At 43.5% G+C, this 24,340-nt stretch overlaps 1 pseudogene; it reads right to left on the bottom strand.

The window, feature by feature from the left end:
- Window positions 1–268: 268 nt before the first annotated feature.
- Window positions 269–24,340, bottom strand: part of LOC136568504 (uncharacterized) — a 34,491-nt pseudogene continuing 10,419 nt past the window's right edge.

Genomic DNA, 24,340 nt, shown 5'->3' with positions numbered 1-24,340 from the left:
ACATTGGTGTTAGCGTCCGTTATTGGCCACGAGGGATCCCAAGGAGGAGATCGCAGTGCTGGACTCCGATACCAGGTCATCGCGGCCTTCACAAGAAGGCAACACGGGTCCGCACTCATGCCGCCACTGCTCCCAGGAGGGACTCGGAGGAGGAGGAAGAGTGCAGCTGTGTCCACTGGTCTGTGGGCAGAGCTAGGGGTTCCGTCCTCACGAGAGCATCGGGAAATCCCTTGTTCGCTTTTTTGGTTTGACTCCCAGGGTCCTGCCTCTAGCCGAGGTCCTCCTTGGCTAGGGTAAGGGGCAAAAAATGGTCTCAGCGTCTCTGCAGGCTCTGGGCTTTGTTCCTCACATCCAGACATCACTTTGATCTCTTAATTCTGTGTTTGATCTCTTAATTCTGTGTTGGCTCGTTGTTTTTGGGGTCTTTTGGTAAGTTTGGTGGGGTGGCTTTCCCGTGGCATGCTGGCTCCGAGGTCATTTGCATGCCCTCCGATGTCCCCTCCGATGTCCCCTCCTTTCACTGTCCGAGAAGGGTCATCCACCTGGCAGCAGGCAGGGTGGTACTGACAAAAGGAGGAATTCTTAACCATCAGCGACAGGTAGTTAATGAAAACGACTGGTGATTACAATAACAAACAGTTAGAACTCCCCCCTGGCAGCAACTGGTCCAACCTGTTCACTCTGCAACCTTTTTAAAAAAAATTGGCAGCTTTTTCTACTTATAACAGGGATGGCATACCAGGTTGGAGAGAACCCATATCTTCAATGACATTATACATTTGTCGGAGGTCGTGGAGGAGCCGCCATCTCTTTTTGTCAGCCTTCTGAATGACAAACACTGGAGAGTTCCATGGGGACATGGTGTCCACAATGTGACCCTTTTTCAGTTGCTTTTCCACTAGCTCCTCGAGCGCCTTTATTTTTTGTTTACTGAGCGGCCACTGTGCTACCCGAACTGGTGTGTCTGTCTTCCAATTCACTTTTTGGGCATGGTGCTGTTCAGTGACTGCTGCACAAAAATTCTGTGGAGAGTCTGGAATATCAATTGTGAGACTCCACTGGGCCATTGAATCTCTCCCTAACAATGGTTCCAAATAATCTAACACAAATGGACGGATATTTGCCAATTGTCCATTTGGTCCCTCAATTTGGACGACGGTCTTGGATTGTCTTGCCAATTGCATGCCCCCTACACCAGCCATGTTTTGCAAAGGCCAATGTGCTGGCCAGTCCTGTGCTGGGATCACTGTGCAGTCTGCACCTGTGTCTACAAGCATCTCAATGCGTTTTGACTCCCCACCCCCACTGACATTACACCAGATTTTGGGTTTGTCCTTCCCAATAGCTTGGACTCAGGCAACTGTGAGCCCTTGTTTTTCGGTGCTTTCAGGTAAACTCGGCACTGGGATAGCTTGTGCAATGATTTGTCCTTTGGGAAGAAACAGGGGTGGGTGGAAACAGTGCAGCCCGAGAACAAATTGCTCAGGATCTGATGTCATTTCTGGAGCAATTTCAATCTCTTGTGGTGTGTGTTTGGTGTCCCCAATGAGGATGTACTTACAGCGAATTTGGTGCCAAGTGCCCTTCTGTTCTGGATTGACAGAGACAAAATGCCAGTCCGTGTCTTTCAGGTGGAGTGGTTCAGTCAGCTGCAACCTGTAAGGCTCATTGACAGAAGTTGTGGTTAACATAAGTTCACCTAAGTCATAGTAAAGGTTATTTTATTTCACTTTCAGCAGTGGACCAGCAGACGTGGTCTTTGAAGCATCTGCTTCACTTACAGAAATAGGAATGTTACCACGTGCTTGGTCTTTTTTGCTTCCCTTATTCGCTTGGCCTGCTCTTTTTGTGTCTGCACACCTGGCAGGCCGGCGCTCCCCATTCAGTTTTTCTGTTATTGTTGACCCCTTGGGAGCGCTTGCAGTTCTTCTCCCCTGCTATTTCTAAATTCATCGAATTGCTTTTTCAGGGGGCACTGGTTACTCCAGTGTTCAAGGTTATTGCAAAGCAGGCATGGCTTTGTGGGGTCAACCATTGCTGGTCTTCACTGCTGCCCAGTGTGCCACTGTGCTGAGGGAATGGGCACTGGACTGGCAACGGCGACTCGCTGAGGCAGTCTTGGCAGCAGCTTTGGTCTGGTGTCTTCAGCCACACTCATCAGAGGCACTTTCCTGTTACAAACTAGAAGCATATCTTTTAGTGTGGGGGGGGTTCTAGAGGTAAGCTTAAAATTGCCGCTCAACGCTGTTCATTTGCATTTGTAAATGCCATTTCCTCTAAAACCTCTTCCCTTGCACTCACTTTTTAAACTTGGATTTCAATAGCTCTAGTTAACCTTTCTACAAATTTTTAAAAAGTCTCTGATGGTAGCTGCTTGATCTTACTATAAGGCTTAAATGGGCCTTCAGGTTGGAGGGAAAAGAAGGCCTTTTCAGCTGCTTCTTTGACTCTCTCAAGTGCTTCTACAGGAATTACTGCAGCTTGGATTTGGGCTAAGGACCATTGGCCCTCACCGGAGAGATGGTCAGTGGTAATTGGCATGCCATTGGCATCTTTTGCTGTGTTTGGATCAGCATGTAAGTCTGGGAGAGCTTCTTTTAGCAGTTGTTTCCATGCCAATTCCCATAATTTGAATTCTGTAGAGGTCATGAGGCACAAAAAAAGCTGTTTTAAATCATGTGGGTCTACTACAGTTCTACTCAGTTCGGCATTTAAAAGGCCGCGGAAGTCTGGGCTATGTAAGCCATAGTCTTTGTGGGCTTTGCAAATTTCTCTTATCATTTCTCATCCAAAAGCTTTCCAATTAGCAATTGAGGCTCCTCCCCCTTGCCCTGCATGCTGATACATAACGGGGGCGAATGACAAAGTGGGACCCTGTATTGGGTCTGAGGTTCCCTGCCCTGTATCCTTTGAATCGGAAGCATTGGGATCATAGGTACAGCTGTGGGGACAAGCAGTGGGCATGCCCCCACCGTGGGAACCCGGGGAGGGGGCGGGGACACCGTGGGAACTGGGGGCGGGGACAGGGGATTGGCAGAGGGCAGGGATGCCTGGTGACATCCCATCAGCAGACGCCCCCTGGGAGGAGTAGAGGGGCGGAGCTGAGGGTACAGCAGGTAAGGTGGGGGGGGGGGGGGGGGAAGGTGTCACGAGGATCGGGAGGGGTGGGGGATGGGGAAGGAATTTTGGGATGCTTAGGGGAATCATGGGAAGAAGGAGACCAGGTATGGCATGGTTCCACGTGGCATCCTCCATTTTCTTGGCCCCCTGGGGACTGGGAGCCATTTTGGGGGTCACTGCTCTCTGAAAAGCTAACATATGCTCTGGGTTTCAGAGCAAGGGATGCAGGGTTTTGGGAAAGGTTCCACGCGGTCTGGCCAGGTCCTTGTGGACAAAGGAACTCAGGCATTTTAAGGTGCTCAGGGAGCCGGCTTCCCTGGGCATGAGCAGAGTCTGCTCTCTTTAAAATACCAGGTTTTGGGGTACAGGGTTCAGAGCTGGGGGGGGAGAAACAGGAAGAGCAGAAGTACATTCCTTGTTATTTGGCTTTTTCTCCATTTCCCTTTGTTTGAGCAAGGCTGCTCGAACTTGTAAACTCCAGAACATGAATTCAGCTGGAGACGTATTCCCAGACTTTCCCAAGGTTATCAATTCATGCCCTACTTTGTCCCAGAATTGAATATTGTGGACTTCTTCAGGAGAAATTTGTGGTAAGTGGAGAAAAAGCCACCTTATAAACCGTTTCAATTTTCCTTTAGAGAACATTACATTTCCACTAACTAAAATTCCAACAATCTGATAATACACTCCTTTTTGTGCTGTGCTTAACTTAGAACCCATTTTAGATGTAAAAGGCACAGTACAATCTCCCACTGACCGAAAACAAAACCAAATCAGCTACCGATTTCCAAAAACCGCGGTTAAGAAGTGAAAACATGCAGACTTTTAGCCCTTCACAACGCAGCTGCTCGAACTGCTTTTAAAAGTGCCGCCGGCAGCGGCACAGAATCGAAACTCGCCATGCCACACCGGGGGATAGAAAAAGTCTCCCCCGCCCGCACCGCGCAGCAAACCTGAAACCGGAGCCGACTCGCACCGCGCTGAGAGCAGATATACTCACCCCAAATCAATGCTGTTGGTGGCGTGGTCTGGCAGAGTCTTCTCTTCACCTGAATAGGACTCCTCCAGGGCAAGAGGGGCTTCCCTATTCTCCTCTGGAAAATTTGCTCACCAGAAAAGAGCTGCACTTTCCAGAGGCACAGAACGAGGCTTCTGTGGGATAAGTCCCAAAGTCTCTGCTGGAGAGCTATGCTGTCAAAGCTCTGCCAGTGGACACTAAGCTACCTTAAAGTCTTTCCGAGGTTCTGAGGTTCCGGGATGTCTTCTCAGGGCTGCAGGATTGAGCTGCCTCATGTTGGGTGCCAAAATATAGGAATTAAATACCAATATAGCCGGATGGAACGTGCCTGGGCTCATCTGGCCCTTGCTGCTTGATCAAAGGTGGCAGCTGTGGTTGTTTCACCTCAGAGACACCTTTGGCTAGCTGGATGCTGCAGCTGGGCACTTGGGACAAGTCCAGGCATGCAGGAGCTCAGGTTTACCTCTGGCGGAGAAGCTTTAAGGTGAGGTGAAGGAAAGGAGTCAGTTCTGCTAGAGGGTTTTGATCCAGAAATTTATTCCTGGCACACAGGCCTCTGAATCCAGCAACAGCTCTAACAGAACTACCAAACCACGTGGTTGCTGTGTCTTTTAACCCTGGGGAGAGGGGGAGGGAAGGGGTAGGGATCCCAGCAGCCAGGTAAGGGGGGGAGTCTCAGGGGACAAATGACACCTGGGTGGCCCAATGTCCCCAGGGCTGAGAGGCATCTTTTGAACTTCGCCAATCATACGACGCCCTTTCTGGAATGCCAAGATTGATAGACAGCACTCAGCAGGGGGTGAGGGAGGGGAAGGAACTGGGATAACTGAGACAGGCTACTACATCACACCACAACAGCCCAGGTGGGGGGGGGGGGGGTGAAGAAAAGAAACAAATGCCTGCAGCTGGCAGCCTGCCAAAAATAGAGAAAAAAATACCTTGGCTCCCACAGCGAGCCTAAAAACAAAGGCAGGGAAACACCCCCCTCCTGAAGAGGGGAGAAACAAGAAAAAGGTACTTACCAATCCAGCTGTAGGACAGGAAAAAGGGGGGTCCTGGGATGATGACTTCCACCTGAAACTGACTCTTGAGGGTGCTTCAAGAGCTACCAGTCTCGTCCACAGAAAAGCAACTCATTAAAACTGAGTGTGTTCTTACTGAGGTAACTTGCCGGCCAAAGGCTTTGGTGAACAGTCTGAAAGAATGTCCGAGCCCCGTCCGTGAGTTCTGGGGATGGTCTCAGAGCTACACATTGGTCGCCAATCTGTCTCTGTCCCTCTGGGGAGCCTCTCAGGAACCCTCGGCCAGTCCTGAGTTGGCAGACAGAGGGGGGGCAGCCCTGACATGGCCAACAGTGGGGAGACACTCTCTTATGCCCCGAGGATACTGAGGGCACCTAGGCTGGTCGCCTTTGCAGCAGAAGAGACACCAGAGACATCGGTAGAAGATAAAGGGCCGACTCTTATCAGGGGTTAATCCAAGGTTTTATTCTGGGGCTCTGGGGAGCTCCTACACCTCAGGGGGCCTTCTGCTGAGAGCCCCAGGAGATGTGCCAAGGTTGCATTTAAAGGGAGGTGGAAACCAAAAAGTAGATAACATTTTACTAACCAATAAGTAACCCTAAGGGATGGGTACTGGGGGATAGACATTTAGGACAGCGTATGGGGCAAGGCTTGGGGGGGCTGACCCCTAGCCTCTGGCTAATCACTTGACGTCCAGGACCAAAGCTTCTAGATGGAGGGGATGGGATGCTGAGTGATTGACAGAGAGCCAGGGTGGGGGTTTGGGGATGATGTCAGCCAGGGAGAGGGATTACCCAGGTAAAGGGAGGGGGGTACAATCTGGGATAAACCATTTGGGAAAAGTACGGGGATACAAAACAAAACTACTTCAAAGTATTACAAAGTATAAAAACACACTACAACACATGTCATACCTCCTTTCCACCAAATTCCCAAAAACTTTACTTCCTGAGAGGCTTTTTGAATTTTCTCTGGGGGAATTTGCAAATCAAGACTTTCTAAATGGGAGATTATTTTTTGTTGGATATCTTCCACGACTTAGATTTCATCTCCTCCCACAAGGATATCATCAATGTATTGATAAACAGCTACATTGTCAGGTTTGGGTATCTTTTCTAATTCTTGGGCTAAAGCGTGGTGGGCCAAAGTGGGTGAGTGTTTGTAACCTTGGGGAAGCCTAGTGAAAGTGTATTGCTGTCCTTCCCACATGAAGGCAAAGCGGTCCATATCTTCTGGCTGTATAGGTATCATAAAAAACATGTCTTTTAAATCTATAGTTGCCATGATTGAGTGAGCCTTTTCTTGAATTGATGTTATTAATTCAGCTAAATTTGGAACTGCTGACGTAAGAGGGTCTGTGTTTGCATTAAGCCTGCGAAAGTCTACTGTCAACCTCCACTTCCCATTGGGTTTTCGAACTGGCCACACTGGTGAGTTGAAAGGAGAATAAGTATTAATTATAACTCCTTGGTCTCGCAAGTCCTGTATAACTGGTTTGATGCCCTCTTTGGTGCCAGAGGGAAGAGGGTATTGTTTTACATTAGTAATTTTGCTAAATGGTAGGGAGGGTGCAGCTTGGAGCAGTCTAATGTTAAGACGTGGCATGCCAAATGACCACAGGAATCCCTCAGAATCTTCCCACTGCCTCCCAGCAAGAACATCCATCCCTAATAAATTGTTTGGAATATCCCCAATTACCATTTTGACAACTAATTGATTCTCCTCTCCAAGGAGCATGAGTTTTACTAAAGCCACATTCATAGATTCAGTAGTTCCTAAAGCATTAAGAACACAATATTGTTTCTTTGTTGGAACAATTCCACACTTCTGGGCAGCCTTTGTTGTTAGTGCAGAGATTTGTGCCCCAGTGTCAACCAGAAAGGTTAAAGGTGCCCGTTTGGGGCCCATGATAGCTGTGATCAATACATCTCCTGATTTATTTTTAGTGAGCATTCTCAAATACATCTGATAGTAGAGCCCTGGGAAATGTTAAAAATAGTCTTTGAAAATATTAGGCTTTGTGTTTTCTCAGATCACTGGACCTGCGTAAGTAGTATGATAAAAGATATAATTGTTAGATGTGGTGATTGTTTAGTAATTAAATATAATTATTATATACCCATAAGAAGAATCATGAGAAACTATGATGGAAATTTACAGGGGGCTATGTTTAGCTGAAATCTGTGTATACAATAGAACAATATAAGTTTAATAATTAACATGAAAGTTATATAACGATAGAGTATAAAACACATTCACCTCGAATGCATGGTCGGAATCAGATTTGGGTGGAAAACTACCCCAATTCCCAAAGCTCTTAAATAAAAAGCACTGCATATAATCGCTTATGTGATTATGTGTTTTTGAACGCTAACATTTTGGCGACCCCAGATGGGACCCTGCGGGTGCTGCTGAAGTGAGTTTCGCGACTCGACCACACTCCAGCCGTCACCGATGGATTCTCGGGGAGCTCGATTGGCCGCGACCGCTTCTGCTGCTCGCAACGTCCCCGACAGAAAGGTAAGGTGCTTTTTACTTTGGTTTGGGTGCCTGCCAATAAGACGCAGTGAAAGCTACGCTTGGTTGGGCTAAAGGAATTCCTGCTGGTACAAGCCTAGGTGCCGTTCATAAGACAATCGCGAAAGCGTTGTGGGTTCGGCATTTGTGGTATATTTGGAATGGAGAAACTGAAAGGGATTTTGGGCAGCAACACCTCTATCCTGCAACGTTCTCCTTTGGGGTGCTTATTAGCACATTGGAAACAGGGTAATTTTGGGGAAGAATTATGTAAAGCTAAGTTGATTGATTATTGTAATACATGGTGGCCAGAATATGCCTTGGAGAATGGTGAAAAATGGCCAAAATACGGTACTTTGCAATATAACACTATTTCGCAGTTAATGTTGTTTTGTAGACAAGAAGGAAAATGCGATGAGGTCCCGTATGTTGATTTGTTTTTCTATTTATGGGTAAAGCCAGAATAGCAGGATGAATGTGAATTAATGATGGTTGAAACATCTGCAAGCAATAAGTGTGGGGTTTGTGAGGAACGTTGTTTAGAACACCTGGCGTTGAAAGAAAGCCTGAGTAGGGAAAATTATACAGATATTGATTTTGAGATAGCTCCAATTGGAACAAGAGAAAGAGAACCTAACCCTATCCCACCTGTTCCATCTGTCCCTATCCCACTGCCTGCTCCTAACCCACCCAGTCCTGAACCTGTCTCGTCTAGTACACCTTTCCCTCTTTATCCTCCTCTCCCATCATCCCCTGATCCCTCTTCCTTGGAAGATGAGCAAAACCTAACTGTGATATGAAAGGAGAGAGAGAGAATCAAAGACCCCGGTAGCCCACAGAACCAGGAGTCGGTCTAACCTTGCCCCAGTTGTGGATAGAAAAGACAAAGGCAGACAAAAACGGGCTGTAATTGCCCCCTTGCGACAAGGTGTAGGAGTGGAAGGGCCCGTATTTATAAAAGTGCCTTTCTCTCCTGCAGATTTAGTTATTTGGAAACAATCAGCCGGAACTTATAGAGAAAATCCTGATAAAATGGTATGAGTAGTAAAAATTGTTATAAAATCTCAAAATCCTGACTGGGATGACATACAAGTAATATTAGATACTTTGATGGATTATACTGAGAAAGAGATGGTACTTAAGGCAGCCAAAGAAAGGGTAAGAGAGGATATCAGAAACGGGCTCGTAACAGGGAATTTAGATGAAAATTTCCCAAGTGAGGATCCAAAATGGGACCCTAATTTATTTTGCAATATGAGGAAATTACGGAAATATCCAGAGTGGATCCAAATAGGAGTTCAGAATGCTGTGCCCAAAACTATAAATTGGTCTAAACTATATGAAGTTTGGCAGGAAAAGAAGGAATCTCCCACTGCGTTTTTGGAGAGGCTTAAGGAGGTAGCAAGAAAATATACAGATCTCCAAATGGACACAGAACAAGCAAAGGTTCAGCTCGCTCTCATATTCTTGGGCCAGTCACAGGACGATATTTGTAGAAAATTGCAAAAATTAGAAGGGGAAGAACTAAGGAATTTGATAAGCTACTTGAAGTTGCTTGGAAGGTATATAACAATCGCGAAAGAGAAGCTAGTAAAAGGCAGCAGCAGAATCTGTTGGCAGTAATACAAGGAAAAGGGAACCCAAATTTCAAGGGACGTAACAGGAATGGTCGAGGTAGGAGACCAGTCACACAAAGGTTAAGCCTAAATCAATGTGCATATTGCAAGTGGGAGGGGCATTGGAGGCGAGATTGTCCAAGCTTGAATAACCAGTTTCACCAGGACGATCAGTTCCAGCAGGTTACCAAGGAGATGGTCCTGGGGGAGTATACCAGCTGACTAGACATAGAACCGGTAGAACAAGTTAAGGAACCCGTTATAAATATACAATTAGGACCTAAAGAGGTCAAATTTCTAATAGATACAGGAGCTACATACTTGGTATTGAATGATTTGCAAGGACAAATTGGGGACAAGGAAACAACAGTAGTCAGCGCTACAGGGAAAGAGGAAAAACGGCCATTCTTGCAACCCCTAGATGTGTGTTTTGGAAACAAAGTTATAACACATGAATTCCTATATGTACCTGAGTGTCCAATTATGCTTTTAGGGAGAGATTTGCAAGTGAAACTTGATGCGGTAATAACCTTTGAAAATAGAGAGCATATAACGAAAATACCTGAATCAAAGATGGGACAGATATTAATGATCAAAGAAAAACCTGTTCCCTCTATCCCTAGGGAGGTAGAAGATGCAGTGATTCCCTCTGAATGGGAGACAGATATACCAGGGAAATCTAAATTGGCACAACCAGTGCATGTAGAGTTAAAAGAAGGGGCGAGGGCTGTACAAGTCAAACAGTATCCCATAAAACCAGAAGCATGGCAAGGAATAGTAAAGATTATTGAGAAATTCTTGAAATACCGAATTTTAGAAGAATGTGAATCAGAATTTAATACACCAATATTTCCAGTAAAGAAGCCAAATGGTGAATATAGATTAGTGCAAGATTTGAGAGCAATAAATAAGATAACAAAGGACATTTATCAAGTGCTAACAAATCCTTACACATTGCTAACATCCGTAAAGGAGATATATAAGTGGTTTTCTGTAATTGATTTAAAAGATGCCTTTTTCTGCATCCCCCTTGACAAAGAAAGTAGGAAACTGTTTGCCTGTGAGTGGGAAAACCCAGGGAATGGGAGAAAGACCCAGCTCACCTAGACACGATATAAGAACTCGCCGACCCTATTCGGAAACCAACTGGCAAAGGAGCTGGAGATTTGGACCGAAAATGGGCAAGTACCCAGAGACCAGCACCTGTTGTTGCAGTATGTTGATGATATACTAATAGCTACAGGAGAAAAAGCAACCTGCATAAAGGTAACCATTGAGATTTTAAATTCCCTGGGAATGGGAGGTTACAAAGTATCCAGAGGAAAGGCACAAATTGCCCAATGGACTGTGATCTACCTGGGATGTGAAATTTCAGAAGGGCAACGAAAACTAGGTACTAACAGTATCCAAGGTATTTGTGCTATTCCAGAGCCCCAGAATTTACATGAGCTGCAAGTCTTCCTCGGGATGGCAGGATGGTGTTGCCTGTGGATCATGGACTATGGACTGATTGTGAAGCCCTTGTATGAAGCTCAGAAGACGCAGCCATTCACCTGGGGCAAACCACAGAAAGAAGCCTTCCTAAAATTAAAGGAAGCACTGACAACTGCTCCAGGATTAGGGTTACCTGATCTGTCTAAGGATTTTCAGCTGTTTGTACATGAAAGACTGCGCCTAGCACTAGGAGTCCTGACCCAACGTCTGGGAAGCTGGAAAAGGCCGGTGGGCTACTTTTCCAAAAAACTTGATAACATAAGTGCCAGGCGGCCTTCATGTCTGTGGGCAGTCACAGCCACTGTGATGCTGATACAAGAAGCCAGGAAGCTCACTATGGGAAGGCGCACAGATGTCTATGTACCACACATGGTAACCACTTTCTTAGAACAGAAGGGGGGCCATTGGCTATCCCCAAGCAGGATGATGAAATTCCAGGGAGTCCTGACTGAACAGGATGATGTCACATTAAAAACAACTAAGCTTTTGAATCCAGCTTTGTTCCTAGGTACCACAACTGAAGAAGGCCCATTAGAGCATGACTGTGTAGAGGTAATAGAGTACACCTATTCAGCAAGAGAAGACCTGAAAGACGTGCCACTAGAGCAGCCAGAGTGGGAGCTATTTACAGATGGGAGCAGCTTTGTGGAAAACGGAACCAGATACGCTGGATATATGGTAACCACAGTCAGTACAGTAGTAGAGGCAAAGGCATTACCACCAAATACATCTGCCCAGAAGGCAGAACTGGTTGCTTTAACCAGGGCACTAGAATTGAGTGAAGGGAAAAAGGTAAATATCTGGACTGACTCAAAATATGCTTTTGGAGTGGTGCATGTACATGGAGCACTGTGGAAAGAAAGAGGATTACTATCTTCTTGAGGTACGCACATTAAACATCAGCATGCAGTCCTGCAATTGATAAAAGCAGTACAAAAACCTGAACAAGTGGCAATTATACACTGTAAAGCACACCAATCAGGGAACTCCAAAATCTGTGAGGGAAATCAAAAGGCAGACTGGGCAGTCCAACAGGTTGCTCGACAGATGCAAACAACAATGGCATTGATACCTTTAAAGCTTAATGTATCCCAATTCAATTTGCCTCCAGAACCAAAATATTCAGTAGAAGATGAGAGACTGGCACATTTGCTAAATGCACAAAAGAATTCAGAGGGATGGTATGTGACTGCACAAGGACAAATAGTGGTACCCCCCTTGATAATGAGAGAAGTTCTACAAATTAAACATAATGAATGTCACTGGGGAGCAGAGGCATTGATAAAATTGCTAAAGCAAAGTTTAATTTCAGTAGGGATGTTAACAATGGCAAAATCAGTAATGTCAAAATGGGATATCTGCTTGAAAAACACCCCAGTGGCTAGGCGACAAGCACAGCTAGGAAGAATTCAAATAGGAATAGTGCCAGGAGACTATCAGCAGGTAGATTTTGTAGAACTGCCATGAACTCGAGGATACATATACCTTTTAGTGGGGGTTGACACATTTTCTGGGTGGCCAGAAGCCCTTCCCTGTCGCACGAACCAAGCAAAGGAAACAGTTAAGTGGTTACTACAGGAGATTATTCCCAGATTCAGGGTACCCCTAGGGGTATCATCAGATAGGGGGCCCCATTTCATAGCTACAGTGGTAAGAGAGGTAAGTAGATTGCTGGGGATAACCGGGGACCTCCGCACACCATGGAGACCGCAGTCGAGTGGACGGGTAGAGAGGATGAATCAGACACTAAAAAGGCAAATCAGTAAAATATGCCAAGAAGCCAAATTGCAATGCCCCCAGGCTTTGCCAACAGCACTGTTGAGAATTCGGATAAAGCCTAGGAGTGGGATGTCAGTCAGTCCTTATGAGATATTGTATGGGAAACCATATGAATCTCCTGAGCCTAACCATAATGTACACGTCACAGGAAAGCAGGAAGTGTATAATTATGTTCTGTCTCTCGGGAAAACTTTAGCTCGGCTCCGGAGCATCCTTGTGTGGAATAGACCACTAACTCTCGAGAATCCAGTTCATAACATATATCCAGGAGACGAGGTGTACATCAAGAACTGGAACGAAGAACCGCTGAAAGAAAAGTGGAGTGGACCCCATCGGGTACTACTGACCACCTTTACAGCAGTCAAAGTAGCTGGCGTGGACCCCTGGATTCATTACACCCGATTGAAGAAAATATATCCTGAATCACGGACTGTGTAAACTGTGGAACCCCAAGGCTGCAGATAAGATGTGTTTAATTCTTTGAGAATGCTATCAGTAATTGTGCTGACGTTATGGTCATTAATGTCTTTGGGATGTGGAATGCAAAATGATCAACTAACTACTCTTCATTCTAGATTGAAGCGAGAGGTACAATCAGAAACACAGGTGATAAAGGTTTCTAATGCCATTCGTGCTGAGAATGTAATGATCGGATTAGTCAAAGACTTTGCCAAAATGCAAAACACCAGTAGAATAACTGCCTGTCTTCCAATACCAAAGGCAGCAGGAGACCCAGTAAATTGGGGAATCATAACATCAAAACTACCTGAAATACAAAAGAATAAAACAATTGCATGTAAACAGGTACCTGAATCAAGGCAAGTAGTCAAGGAAACTTGGGAGAAAATAGGAACATGGATGAGACCCATGAGCCAGAAAGACTGTATTCTAAGTGATGGCATACTAGGAACCCCTATGGGAGAATCAGGAGGCATCACACAATGGCAATGCTATTTGCCACACTATAAAAAGATTATAGAAAATGTTACAGAAACCACTCTGGTATGGAAGTGTGAGGCCAAGGATCAGAAAGATCAGATAGAGCCTTGGGACAGTGCGTGGTCTGTGAGTATTCTTCAAAGATTCCAATATATGGCAAACACCCCTTGGTGTATTAAGTGGGAAGGCCCCGAGAATGAAACAGATCCAGCAGTAACGAACACTGCCACTAGTAGCAGAACGAGGGCAGACAAAGTAAGTTGGTGGGCATGTAACAAAACTTATGACTGCACTTTGGATGATGTAGAGATAAAACAGATGCCACCCCTGGCAATATCCCTACAAATTGGTTGTGCTTGCAGAGGGATCAAACATAAACAAGGCAGAGTGAATTATAAAGCAGTCATAGGATGTACCAGAATTACAGTCCGAGGTCCAGGACAATTTGTATGGGTAGCAAGCGATGGTAGCTGGACAACACATCTGCCTGTAGACGGGAAAGTAAAGGAAATTACTTTAGACCTTCCAACCTTATGTCCAATTTGGAAAAAGTCCCCATTTAATGGATAACATGAACTTCTGCAGATAAGAGCAAGATGAGAAGTTCTAGACAATGAAAATCCAGATGACACTTGGCAAGAACCCTCTAGTGGAGTAAAATTTGGGTGAGGCCTATGTAGTAGGCATAGGGACAGGCGTTCGGAAGATTTCGGGCTGTGACGGAAAATTACAGGAATCCTTCTACCCCTCTCCCCATAGATAAGGATCACCCTTGGAATGTAGCCAGACGTGTAGCCCCCCTAACCTATGCATGCCAGTAACTTTCCACTCCATACTAACCCTAGAAAGTATAGCCAAACCCCTGTCTGACGTAGAGAAACCCCTTAGTCCATAAATACCCTCGAGACCCCTCAATAAAGGCCTTTAACCGTCCACCACATTGGTGTCAGCGTCCGTTATTGGCCACGAGGGATCCCAAGGAGGAGATCGCAGTGCTGGACTCTGAAACCAGGTCATCGCGACCTTCACAAGAAGGCAACAGGCCTAGAGTCATTACTTGGTCCTATAGCAAACTATTACAGTAGGGAGATGCTGTAAAAACTTACAGGTCAGGTAGATAGACTGGCAAGAGTCACCCGGGAAGGATTTAAAGAATTAAACGTACAATTACAAGCCACCACAAAAATGACTTTACAAAATCGATTAGCCTTAGATTTGTTACTCCTGAAAGAGCATGGAGTATGTGGATTTTTAAAGGGACAAGTTGATCATTGCTGCGTTCATATCCCAAATGTAACTGCAGATGTAGAATATGACATCAATCAGTTGAAACAAATAGAGGGTGAAGCACAAGAAGAGCAAAAGGACTTGACTACAAGCTGGTTAGGAAAAATCTTTAAAGGGTTAGGGCGGAATGTGAGTTCATGGATTAAATCTATCATTGAGAGTGTGATAATCTTACTAATTGTATTCTTAGCAATTGGTTAGTTTACAGCATCTTAAAGGGAGAGATAAAGAAGAAAACGTCCTGGAACCAGAAAATAATAAAGGCACTGACACGAGATCCACGCCCACCATCTTCTGATTCTCCAGTTCATGATGGCATCCACATCATCCCTGGATTTGAAGAACGCCAAGTATCAATTGAGGAATAAAGGACTGTATCAAGTGAAAACATTTACACCTACAGTGAAGTGAAAATGCTTTCAAAGGGGGGAGAATGATAGGGGAGCCCTGGAAAATGTTAAAAATAGTCTTTGAAAATATTAGGCTTTGTGTTTTCCCAGATCAACTGCACCTGCGTAAGCAGTATGATAAAAGATATAATTGTTAGATGTGGTGATTGTTTAGTAATTAAATATAATTATTATATAACCATAAGAAGAATCATGAGTAACTATGATGGAAATTTAAAGGGGACTATGTTTAGCTGAAATCTGTGTATACAACAGAACAATATAAGTTTAATAATTAACATGAAAGTTATATAACGATAGAGTATAAAACACGTTCACCTCGAATGCATGGTCGGAATCAGATTTGGGTGGAAACTACCCCGATTCCCAGAGCTCTTAAATAAAAAGCACTGCATATAATCGCTTATGTGATTATGTGTTTTTGAACGCTAACACATCCATGCTCCATCCTTTCGCTCACTTGTAAGGGGCAGAGAACCTAGTTTCCCTGGTTCTGTGTTTATTTTGGCTCACATCCTAGATTCTGAGGGAGAGGATTGGAGAGGGTTTGTTTTGGCTTGCTGCCTGGATTCTGAGAAGAGAGGGGTGCACTGGGTTGAACTGATAAATTTGGTTTTCGATAGTGCCAATTACATACTATTTTCTGTAATTTATCAAGGGGCAAACCATCCATCACCTCTCTGGGGACCCCCTCTTCTTACTCCCAACAACGACCAACGGTTGACGGTTAGAGATCTGTTTTCCCTTTTCTAATTTTTCACTGTGAGGAGCCCTGATAAACCAAATACCTTTTGTTTTTTCTGATTTCCCCTTCAGGGTTTTTACAGGTCCATATTTTCTACTATAATTAATCAAATCTACCACAACCTCACTCTATGTCCAAACTTTACGGCCACTGGCAGGTGAATTAGACTGAAAATCTGGGGGCTGTGAGGAGGCGGAGTATGGAGTGAAACCAGGATTAGTAGATCCAGTTTGGTCAGTTGGGTTACCAAGGAATCTATCTAGTCTCTCTACAGGACCCAAGGCCATTATGGTTTTCTGTAAAGTAATTGCTGTAGGTTTAAGTGATTCTGGAAGCCCTCGAATTAAAGGGGTCATCAGTTCAGGCTTCACAGGAAATTGCATCGAGGATTCAAAACTAGGAGTCAATCTCTTTTCATGACTCATTTGCAGGCAGGTGGCTTTGTGGACACTTTCCAAAAGTTGGTCAGGGGTACTAACTATAGCTAAAGGGTCTCCCCTTTCCAAAGGATTAATTCCCCCGGCCCAGAAAGCTGTGTGCTGTGTCAGGGACCATGTCTCATTCTTATCTCCTGTTGTTAAGAAAACTCCATGTCCCCAATATCCGCTGGCCTCCTGTTCAGTTAATTTAATTTGATCTCCACCAGTGAGGGACACTGTGACCGTGGTCACAGGGGTTCTTGGATGAGGGAAGAGACAAGAATGTTGACTCCATGTTCAGAAGGCTTGATTTATTATTTTATGATATATATATATTACATTATAACTATACTAAAAAGAAAAGAAAGAAAAGGTTCCTCAGAAGGCTAAGCTAAGAATAGAAAAGAAAAGAATGATAACAAAGGCAGCTCTCTCGGACTCTGTCCGAGATAGCTCGGTCCTTGATTGGCCATTAATTATAAACATCCAAGATGGGCCAATCACAGGTGGACCTGTTGCATTCCACAGCAGCAGATAACCATTGTTTACATTCTGTCTCTGAGGCCTCTTAGCTTCTCAGAAGGAAAAATCCTAAAGAAAGGGTTTTTAGTGAAAAGATGTCTGCGACAGGACACTCTGAAGACATATTCTGTCTCTGATTCTTGTGGAAGCCGCCCATATTGTTTCTTTAGTTTAGAAATCTGGTAGCACTGTATGGTATTTTAGTTGTGATATGTGGTTCAAAATCTTCATCATTAATATAATTATATTCTGTTTTGACCAGGGGTCTCAAATGAGGGCAGCAGTTTTCCCCACAATTTTTTACTACTTCAAGTTCCTTATGGGGATAAATCTGACTAATGTGGAGTTTCTTTTTCCTCCGCCTCTGTTGAGGAATCAGCATTCTGTGAATTCTTAAAATATTCATCTCTCAAGGCAGCCTGTTATAAACGATTCTCATTCCTTTCTTCATCTAATTGTTTTTGCAAAATTTCAACTAGGTTTTGAAAGGAGTCTATTATAGCTTTTTCTTCACTTCTTCGCTTCAAGCAAGTTTCTATAGCTGCTGTAAGACAAGCCCCCAAAACTGAGCAGAAAATAGTTTTATTTTTGCCCAGTTTAAATTTTGCTTCATGTTGCAAAGAACATACTCTATCAATAACATTTTCCAAATTAAACCAGTTACTCTGTGCCCATTCTTCTCCTCCTGGAGAAGGTTTGTCATTATGTTTAGCTAGTAGAGCATAAAATTCAGCTTTAATTTTTGCGCTGAGGTTTTCACTCATTTTGTGAAGGGACCAGAAAACCACTACAGGGAGGTATAGACTTAAGTTACACAACCACACAGCTTTTGCTGTGTCTCCCTTCACTTCCCTGTGTGGGTGAACAGACCGAAGCTGCTTGGGAGGTACTCCTTCAATATAAATTTCTGGATGTCTCTTCGCTACACCAAGCAGTCAAAAATTCATACACACAACAAAACCAAAAAAAACCCAGTCTCGCCTTTTGCACTAGGAGATCCTTTGTGAATTTCTGAAGACAGAGCCTTGAAACGAGTGTGGATGTTTTTTTCACCTAGGCAAGTGCAGTTTGCGGGAAATTCGAGTCACCCCCCCTTGCTTTCTAGATACTGCTCACTCTTTCAGAGTGGCGAGCTAGGTGCGTCTGGAGCGAAACATCCTTGCCCTGTTACAGACTACACAGAACCTGCACCTCTTCTGTCTAACAGAAATCCTGTTCATTATGCCAATTTAAATGTCACAATCCGCTAGTACAAGTGGGGCTCGTGATGGTTCGCTTTACTGATCTCAGAGTGCAAAAAACACACAGTAGGGGACTTTCAGTATTAATCTAAACAAATGCACCTTTTATTGAGTGCCCACAGCAAATGCAATAGAAGGATTAGAAAGGAGATAAAGGATAGAGAGAGACAAGGCGGGGGGGGGGGGGGATAGCTACCAGCAGAGAGACGAGATCCCCGTGGTCTGGCCAATAGATCCGTCTTGCCACGTCGGGGAGAATCTCAAAGTCTTTGGTTAACTCAGGGGTCTTTTATAGTCTTCCACTGGGAGAGGAGGGAACAGGTACAGGACAGTGGAGAACAACTACGTTGAGAACAAGTCCAGACAGTCCAGTTTTGAACAGGGCAAACCAGTCCCAGCAGTGAGCAGGACCCATTGTTTCAGGACTGGTTTCCATGGGAAACCAGTCTTGGTCCAGTGAACACATCTGAAGGCAACACTTGGCAGACATCCCATTTCCTTCAGGCCAGCTCCCCTGTGTTAGAATTTTTAGGGTCTCAGTCTCAGTCCTTGGGGGGGAGCTTCAATCTCCGTCCTTGGGGATCACCAAAGTTACCTCAGAAAGTTAGTCTTTCTCTAAAGCTGGTGGCATCTGGTTGAGAGGTGGGGAAATTCATGGGCTATTGTGATGAGTGGGGATCATGAAACAGGTGTAAGTGTACAGAGTGAGCCGGTCCTTGCCAGTCCCTGCTCGAAGCAGTGTACCATGGTGGCACAGCAAGCACACCTGCAAACAATCACTTGGCAAGCATCCACCTCAACCAGGCCAGAACTCCGATCAGGGTCTTCAGGGTCTTAGTCTCTGTCCTTGCAATGGTCATGAGGCAAAGGAGGGAAACTTCGGACCGTCTCTCACGCCAGCCTGGCCTCGGCCCTCCAGCCTCCCCTCCCCCTGCCTGGCAGCCGATAGGGCCCAGCGAGCTCCCTGAGAAGGGACCTGGCCTGCAGCAGGGGCTGCCCAGCCCAGCCCAGCCTAGACAGGGGCTGGGCCGGCCTCGTTACCTGCTTTCAGACTGGAAGGAAAAGAGACCTTCCTGAGCTTTTTAGTCTTTTACATGTGTCTTCACAGAAGCATGTACAATTTCCTTAATAGTTTAAAAAATTGTCAATTCTCAAAGCTAATTACTGATTGGTCTTTTTTTGCCAGACACAGAAAAAATTGCTAGTAGCTTCTCTTAGAAAGTCACTTCTGTAAGTACTTCTAATGTAAAACCACCATAAACAGGCTAAATTGAGCTATTTGTTTTTCACCAAAATGCTGCCGCTTTGATTTGACACTGGCATTACTAAAGGCCACGCTTCAGGAATCACTGCTGTTTGTCCTGATTGCCAAAGGTGTTCTTTTCCCTCTGTTGCAGGAGGTGTTAATCCAAGAGGGCTTCAGAGCCTTCAAGTCTGGCAGTCAGACGTCACCCATTTTTCTGAATTTCGCTGGGCTTCAGAGCCTTCAAGTCTGGCAGTCAGACGTCACCCATTTTTCTGAATTTCGCTGTTTAAAATACATTCATTTCTCTATTGATACATTTTCTGGTGCTCTTTATGCATCAGCCCATTCAGGGGAAACAGCTAAAGATGTCTGTAGGCACTTCACAGCTGCTTTTGCAACTCTTGGTATCCCATCTGAAGTAAAGACAGACAATGGCCCAGCTTATACTTCCCATCAAGTTCCTACCTTTTTTTCCTTATGGGGAATTATGCACAAAACAGGTATTCCTCATTCCCCAACAGGCCAATCTTTCATTTAACAGGCTCATGGCTCCCTCAAGCATCTCTTAGTTCAACAGAAAGGGAGAGCCGTGGGTGGCACCCCTGCCAAGAGACTGCAAAAAGCCCTTTATGTTTTCAACTTTTTGAATTGTTCTTTGATGGACCCCAACCCACCGATTTTTTGACATTTTAATTGTAATTCACAATTGATGCTGTTGAGTCAGGGACGGAAAGAAGACTCCAGTCTTCAGGTGGATTAGAAGGCAAAAGCGTTTAATGAAAGTAGCGGGTCTTTTTATAATGTGACTAGCTAAGGTGATACTTGATTGCTCTCAAAGTAGAAACATCTCACACTATTGGTGAACTATGAATAACACACTCTGGAGAACCATATCTATCAACAATGGTTACAGAAAGAGTCATAATAACTGTTTTAATTCTTTCCTCTAAGATTCCCAGGCTCAGCCTGCGAGAAATTATCTCTGTTCTTTCTTCAGCTGAACTGAGAATATCTACACACAATTGCAACAAAAGGAAAAACTCCCGGTTTTAGTGAAGGATCCAGAATCCAGTAAGATATTGGGGCCTTATCCTTTGGTCACCTGGGGTAGAGGTTTTGCTTGTGTCTCCACAAAGAATGGTCCCAAGTGGATTCCAGCAAAGAATGTGAAGCTGTTTCAAGAACTTTTGACTGCATCACCTGAAGATTCACCTTTAACACCAACATCGGAGGAGAACCCTTATGAACAAGACCTTGCCACCACATCAGCACCTATTTGACCTCTAACAGACTTATGTCCTCGGGAAAATGGTTTGGATTACCCAGAGGTATCCAGGTTTACAGGGTTAGGTCGTCCCATCTAAGAGAACCAGAACTTCATACATTACGAGGAGGTCTATACAGTGCACAATTCCCATTTCATGAGTTTATTCTTGCTTTGGACTGGGAACACCAAGACCCTAGCCAAATAGTTGCTGCCTTTGAGCGAGAACTTAGTGCAGGACTACTTCTCCCCTTCCCTTGTTTAGTTTGTCATACTAGGCATCATCAAGTTTGGGTTTAATGCAAATATGTTTAATGTGGGATACTGTGGTACTGTACATCTCATAAAAGACAAGGTGCTTGATGTCAATGTAATCCAACGAAATGCAGCAGAAATAATGCACAAATTCAATGATTAGTGTGAGGATATAAGTTTGGTCTACCTGAACAATTGGAAATTACTCTGAAACAGTGGCTTATTGCTACTGAGAATAAGGATAAATGATGACTTCCTGAATACTATGGTGTTCACTGGGAATTGTTTCTAGTGCTCAGACACGGCCTGTTAACCAACCAAAACCAAATATTTGGGTAACCTTAGCAAATGTTACAGGACAGGATACATTGTGTTTGGCCACTGCCTCCCCTGATAATCCTTTTTCAACGTGCCTTGTTGCTCTGCCCTTAGACAATTGGCCTTGCCTGACTCAGGCGAATACAATGTTGCAAAACAGCAATCATGCTGATGCCTGGGATCAATGGACCCCTTATCTTTCCCTTGAGCCTCAAGAGTTAGAACCTCTGGGCTCGGTGAAAATGGATCTTTACAAGGTTTAATTATTCTGGGAAAAATCAGTCTAAGGCTTGGGTTGTTTCCCCTCATCACCCTGTGTATAAAAATGTGAGTGCTTGGTGTAATTATACATCCAGGATTATTTCTCACTCAACCAATGCTCCATTACTTTTACCTCCTGGGGTATTTTAATTTGTGGGGATAGGGCTTGGCCTGCCATCCCATGGCATATTAAAGGAGGAACATGTAGCCTTGGGCGATTATCCCTTTTAACCCCAAACATGTCCATGATTTTTCAACATAAATATCCCTCTAGAATTAAACAAAACTTACATACTTTTGACAAAGATTGTGATGGCCAGTTTGATTTTTGGTTTAAAGGACAGTGATGGGCGGAATAATTTTTTACTCCTAATGTAGCAGCAGGAAAAGCTTTAGGATTACTTAACAAATTAGGTTGTTGGCTAGCTAAACAAACTAATGCTACGTCCTTAGCATTAACAGGACTTTTAACTGATGTTAATTCTATTAGACACACTACTTTGCAAAATAGGGCAGCAATAGATTTTTTGCTCTTAGCCCAAAGACATGGATGTGAAGAATTTGATGGAATGTATTGTATGAACCTGTCTGACCACTCCAAATCAATACATGCAAGCATTCAAGCCCTGAAAGAGGGTGTAAACAAACTGCAAGTAGATGATGGACTTTATTGGCTAGGCTGACTTCTGGGGGATTGGAGACTTGGTGGATAGATAAGAAATTTAGTTAAAATAGGCTTATATGTATTAGGCATTATATTATGCATTTTTATGGTTATTTTACTATGTGTACAAAAATTAATGGACAAGTCACTTAAGAGTGTATTTTTGGTTGAACAGAAAGGGGGAGCTATGGGGAATAAAACAGAGAGTACAATGGAACTGATAAAGGAGCCTGATATCTTAGGCCTGATCAAGCAGAAACAGTGGGAGAGACAAACACAGATAAATGCTCCCTGGGGAAGAAGTGACCAAGAAACATGTTGTGAAACTTTGTGATAAGATAATGTTACCAGGTGACGTGATGTCGTGAAGAATGTGTAACCAATGGGAAATTGTTACAAAAAATATAACCCTATATAAGTTCCATACAAGTAAAACCCTATATAAACGCCTTGTATTTGCAATAAAATCAGCTTCTGATCTAAACTCAGATGTCCCTGTCTCTCAATCGCTGATAGATTCCACTTTATCTCAAAAGAACTGTATCTTGTAATTTAAACAAGCATATTTCAACAGAACTTAAGCTTAACATCACTCAAACTTCATGTCACTTAATCGTAACAAAGTACACCTAACAGAACTTAAAGTTAACATTACTGAAACTGAACAGAAATTAATCTTGATAGAACTTAAATTTAACAGAACTTAAAATAACAGAATTTAAATTGACCAACACTTTAACTTAACAACACCGAAACTTGACAGAAATTAAACTTAACAGAACTTAAATTTAATAAAACCTAAACATAACAGAGCTTAAACATAACAGAACTTCAAATTACCATCACTTAAATTTAACAAAACTAAAGTCAGACTTGGGAGTGTTCCTTTAAAAGTTTCAGATTTTACAGAAAAATGTTATTTTTTTTCTGTTAAATTCAACAGAATTTAACTCATTTTCACTCCATCATTACAAGAAAGCTACCAAAAATTTGTCATGCAACAGTTAAACATCGATGAACAATATGCAAGTAAAGGACTGATTCATAAATGAAATTCCAGCAACATGGATTTACTGAAGAGATTATAAAGGCATGGCAAATACATTGTGATTTTACATAATTTAGTTTTGATAATAGCTCATGGTAAGTGCAAATATTATTGAAAATACTCATTCATAGTCATAATTTTTCTAGTGTAAGTATAACTTTGCCAGGGTTTTTTAAGTGCAGTTTCACTCAGAAAAATGACAACAGTGTATATCTCGGCAAGTTGCACTTCAAACCTGCTCAGTTCGTAGATGCTAAGACAGCTTTTTGAGATTGCCTGTACAATAGATTTGAGCTTGGACTATTAAAGCTAATGAGATATAATTATTTAAGGATAAAGCATCAAGGACCTAGTTATATAATACTGTCATGAGTTTTTCACATGTAACTCGGTTGGGTCAGTGGGTTTGTAAGACTGACACTTGTATATAAACAGCTACAAAGTCATGGTATGGATGATTCTAAAGGAGTGAGCTACTTTTTACAGCACTTGTGGTCCATCAATGTACTTACACTATTTTGATATCAAGTCCAATTTCAATTTATATGTGGAAAGGAAGAATAACTACATTTGAATCACTAAATAGGTGTACCTATCCAAAATGCTGCCACATGTGTCCACATGGCAAAAGATTCTCAGTAAAATTAGCTTATCAAAGCTGTGGGGTAAAAAAGCAAGTGAACAGGCAAAGCCAGCACAGTTCTGCTTGCCTTTGCAGTGGAGTTTCATGTGCTAATTATATCTAATTCTCAAATAGCTGCTGCAGATAAAGCTCAAGGTTTGAAAGTTAATTGCTGTTCTGTTAATATCCACCCAAAATATTTCCAAGGAGGGATCTACTGATTTGTCTAAGGGGGTACTGTATCTTACAAATATGAACTTTCCAGTCCACAAACTAAAACATTAGCCACATAGTGATAAATGTTGCTCTGAGGGTTCTGACTTGCAAATATTTTTCCAGGTATACAGGTTTCTAATTTTCATGGTAACAACTAACATCATTATAACTGAGCAAAGAATCGGTATTAATTCAGTCCAATCAGACTTTAAAATGAAAATTCTTGAAAAGGCAGTATGCATCTTACCTGAAAAGTTTTACTAATCATGCAATAAATCAGCATTTCTTTTGAAAAGTTTAAACCTTGCTACACAGTG

Source organism: Molothrus aeneus, chromosome W, assembly GCF_037042795.1.
Source record: "Molothrus aeneus isolate 106 chromosome W, BPBGC_Maene_1.0, whole genome shotgun sequence".
In the NCBI taxonomy this organism is placed as follows: Eukaryota; Metazoa; Chordata; class Aves; order Passeriformes; family Icteridae; genus Molothrus; species Molothrus aeneus.
Note: the sequence above shows the minus strand (reverse complement) of the source record. Positions and strands in the feature narration are given on the sequence as shown.